The sequence below is a fragment of the Schistocerca serialis genome, chromosome 2, assembly GCF_023864345.2.
Source record: "Schistocerca serialis cubense isolate TAMUIC-IGC-003099 chromosome 2, iqSchSeri2.2, whole genome shotgun sequence".
NCBI lineage: Eukaryota > Metazoa > Arthropoda > Insecta > Orthoptera > Acrididae > Schistocerca > Schistocerca serialis.
Genome location: NC_064639.1, coordinates 468,901,785 through 468,906,121, shown reverse-complemented (window position 1 = coordinate 468,906,121; position 4,337 = coordinate 468,901,785). Strand labels below are relative to the sequence as shown.

General features: G+C 44.2%; 1 pseudogene; it reads left to right on the top strand.

Annotated features, from left to right (window-relative positions):
* Positions 1-3,840: 3,840 nt before the first annotated feature.
* Positions 3,841-3,958, top strand: LOC126459079 (5S ribosomal RNA; annotated as a pseudogene).
* The last annotated feature ends 379 nt before the right edge of the window (positions 3,959-4,337 follow it).

Genomic DNA, 4,337 nt, shown 5'->3' with positions numbered 1-4,337 from the left:
ACCAAGTATTGTCTGGATTCGTGTTAAATTGGCAGAAGAAATCTTGTAGCTTTTTTTCACCATGCTGCAAACAACGAATGTGTCGACCAAGTATATGTAGAAAACGTCGATTATCCCTGAAAATATAATTTACTTTTCATCTCAGAAGATATATCAAGTTTGGAGGCGTGGCCATTATGCGCAGGACTATAGGTAAAAAAATAAGAAAGGAGTAAGGACACACATGTTTGAGACGTCTGGGTGGAGTTGATTTGCTGCGGAGAAACTTCCTCATTAGGATGCTTAAAGATAAGGGTCGGAGGTTGTGCATACTGATAAAGATTTAGGATGGAGCATACCCGATTTTATGTAGTGGTTGACAGAAGGAAGAGGAGAAGAAGGACAGGCGAACCAATGGATGGAACAGGGTAATCTTTGGTCAGGTGAATCCATAGACGGAAACACATGAACCGGCTTTTGTTTAGAGGTTTTAACAAAGACACGTTCATCGAAAAGATGGAAAGGTCTTTACACAGTATCGGTCAATAGGAGATGGTGTAAGTGCAACTCTTAGAGAGGTAGGACGCCGTACGATGACTGTTAGTCACACTGCACAAATGATGTCCAAAATAGTTAAAAGCCAATAGAATACATGAGCAATGATGATTCTTTGCATTCCCGTTTATACACATGTTTGACTTACAACAAATCTGAGATTTGAAATTGCAGAGAGTAGTGCAGATAACGCCTTATGATAAAGATAAATATAAATATTTTATGTCCCAATATATTTGAGAAACTTGTAGTGTTCTGATCAAACAATTAAAAGCAAAGTAAATGCTTTCAGTAAGAGTACTGTTATAATGATATACCTAAATCAGGCAGCACAAACATCTCTGATGATGTTTTTATCTACGAAAAGGAAAGAATGTACGTATAAAATAATTGGGCGATAGTAAAAGGGAAATTCGATATAAATAGAACAATAAAATTCGAAATGGAAAAGCCAATTACTAGGTTATCGCGTGTTAAAATAGAATAGTCATACATCAGTATTTTGAAAGAAGTGAGTTGAATGTGAAAAGGGGCTATTAAAGAGGCGCTCTGTCTTTTAACTAAGCAAGCCGAAATACGTGATAAATCAGTTCCAAAGTGAAAATGCAAAAAGGAGAGGTAAGCTTTCGCGAATCATGAAAAAAATGGAAGAGCACGTAACAAATGATGAGTCAGGTATATGTTACATAGAAGAAGAATGTTGAATGTGATGGTTATTCTTGTAATATATACAGATAAGTAAGTAGAGACACTGCGAAGTCAAGTTCATCCTGGAAAACCTAATATTCACTAACTGAAAGGACTGAAATATAAGAAATATACCTAAACATATAATAGATGTTTGAAGAAATAAAAATGGGTTTGTCTTTAAGGACCTTAAGTGTAGATAATAGCAATAATAATAATAATAATCAAATGAGAGTAATACTGTTATTAGTTAGTGAATAATTTTTAACTTTATCCGATGTTGTAATTACTGATGTAAACTGAGCACACAACATCTTTCGTCACACTGGGGGCACCTGTGGCGTAACATGTCGATTCTGTGAAACAGCACGTTCCACTTCTAACCATTTAGGCCGATGAGAAATGTTTGTGGAAACTGGAAGAGTTGTTTAGGTAGTTTATTTGTGGAACATGTCGCTATGCACATCTAGATATGCGCCGACAGCAGTGTCAACTCCAGAACAATTGATGATTATACATAACAACAGTAATTCTGCATCGTCAAATCTGTATGCTGTGATCTTTCCTCGAGCTACTGCTTATGTGATTTCTGTATCACCCGCAGTTTTTAAATGAATTTGCTTGGTCGAAACAGCGTTATTATTACACAAAAGATTTATCGAAAAACTAAGAACGTGATTTTAGCAGCTTAAATAAATCGAAGCTCTTTTTCGGCAGCCGCCTACTGTCAAAGGTGAAGAAGTCAGACGCTATGATCCAGTGGTACTGTACAGGACGTGCAATACAGCAAATAACCTCAAGAACGGGGACTGCAAGGTGTTTGTAAGGTGAAAGTTAACACACACATCAGCCAGGTCTTGCATGAAGTGAAACACAACAGACTTAAACCAGTCACACGTATCACCTCGCCCGCTGTCGAAAAAGTAATCTGCCGCACTCCCCGCCTGAGATAAAAACATACGAGACGTAACTCAGAGCTCACCGAGCTCCATGCAGGAAATTATTTACATTTGGCAACACTTAACGCAGATTCGAACATAAGATGGTGCAATGCCTTAAGCCAAGGCCATCAGGGTGCTACCGTTAACTGCAAAATCATTCATATTTGCTATTTACGATCCGCCGAAATTGTCACCTCGAATCCGCTGCAATGACCAGGAAAGACGGCAACTGCTCCACCCAGATTGTTGTCAGCACGGCAGCTCCACACATGCTGATTGTCGTCTCGTCCGGTACCGAAACACGCGGTAGCCCCTTGAGGCTCTCGGACTTTGGCTCCATCCAGAACGGACTTCCTCCGTGCCACTCCATAAACTGACTAACTTCCTCATCCATCCATTCTTCCAGTCGCGCCATGGTTTCCACCCTTATCTCCCTCTGGTGCTGCCGGTACTACTCACACCAATGGCCATATCTTTGGCCTGGGGAAAATAGCTGTGCCATTCGACACGGCACAGGAGTTCGATTCATTAAAGCACCATCTGTGGGATGTTTACTGTTACATTCTATCAGCTCCCAGTCGTTGACCAGGAAGTTAGTCGTATATACATCTGGTATAACGTGAATAATGCTACGGGATATGACTCTCTCCACATTAGGGAGCAGCTCTGTATCATCGCCCAGTTCATAAATGGGTGACAGTTGTTTATTTGAGGATGGCTAACGGCAGATGTCGTTGGCCCGGGCCCCGCCGCTGCCGTAATGAGCCGGCAGAGCCCAGACTGCAGACAATGGGCCCACGCGGCAGCAGCGGCAGCGGCGGCGGCGGGCACACCCTGCCGCGTGCTAAATCCGCGGCGGGCGCTTCTCTGACGCGTCGATGGATGCGGCCGGCCGTAACTTAGCCGCCTCACTATATTGCGGCCCGGATTATACCGCAGAGGCGGCCCGCTTCCCTCGTAAATTACGGGACACTCGTGGCGCCTCGCTGCTTCATTTTCACCGCTGCTCGGAAAGGAGGGCCGGCGCGGAAATACCCTCCGTCGGGATTTCTCACGAGGGCGCCGTTCAAAAGTTGGGAGACGACACTGATTTGGCTTCCCGTTTAACTGCAGCTTCGCAGATCTTGAGACGCTGGAATTGGTTATATTCATGTGATATCTTTTCTTTCGGGCATGTTCAAAAGAACAGACACAACATGTATGTTTGCGGAGGAAAGTGCCAATGATCCAATCACCGCAGATCACGCCCAGCTGTAACTGTTACAGGAATCGGCGAGATGCCACGAGTAATAAGGCTAATGAGCAGGGATCTACATCAATAGTGTGTGGTGTAAGCTGGGAATCTGGGTCTGACGACCGATATGTTAGGGTAGTCTGTGCGTTTGCCGTGATCACAGTGTCCAGATGGCGTAGTGGTCAATGCATCTGCCTAGTAATCAGGAGACCCGAGTTCTAATTTCTGTCCGACACAAATTTTCAACTTGCCCCATTGATATGTTATGTGTGTTCCAACACAATTTAAAAAAAAAATGTACAAGGGACAGTCAAATTAAAATCCAACGCCCAATACAAAGCACCATGAAATGGTTCCGTTCGAAAGTAATCACCACACGCATCGCGAAATACATCCCACTGGGAGACGAGACGATCAATTTCTGTTTTGTAGGAACACAACAGTGCCAACTGCCTTGCCGCAGTGGTAACACCGGTTCCCGTCAGATCACCGAAGATAAGCGCTGTCGGGCTGGGCTAGCAGTTGGATGGGTGACCATGCGGTCTGCCGAGCGTTGTTGCCAAGCGGGGTGCTCTCAGCCCTTGTGAAGCAAATTGAGGAGTTACTTTATTGAGAAGTAGCGGCTCCGGTCTCGGCGGGAAGAGCGGTGTGCTGACCACTCCATATCCGCCTCCAATGACGCCTATGGGCTGAGGATGACACGGCGGCCGGTCGGTATCGTTGGGTCTCCATGGTCTGTTCGGCAGGAGTTTAGTTTTAGTTTTAGAAACACCAGAATGACACGCACTCTTGTACATACGGATGCCACTGAAACCCACTCCATTAGTATCATTATTCAGGTCACCAAAGATGCGAAAATTCCACTGCGAACATTCGGACTGTACAGAGGATGTTGCAGTGTTTCCCAACCAAACAGCTTAATCACAGCCTTCATTCGATTG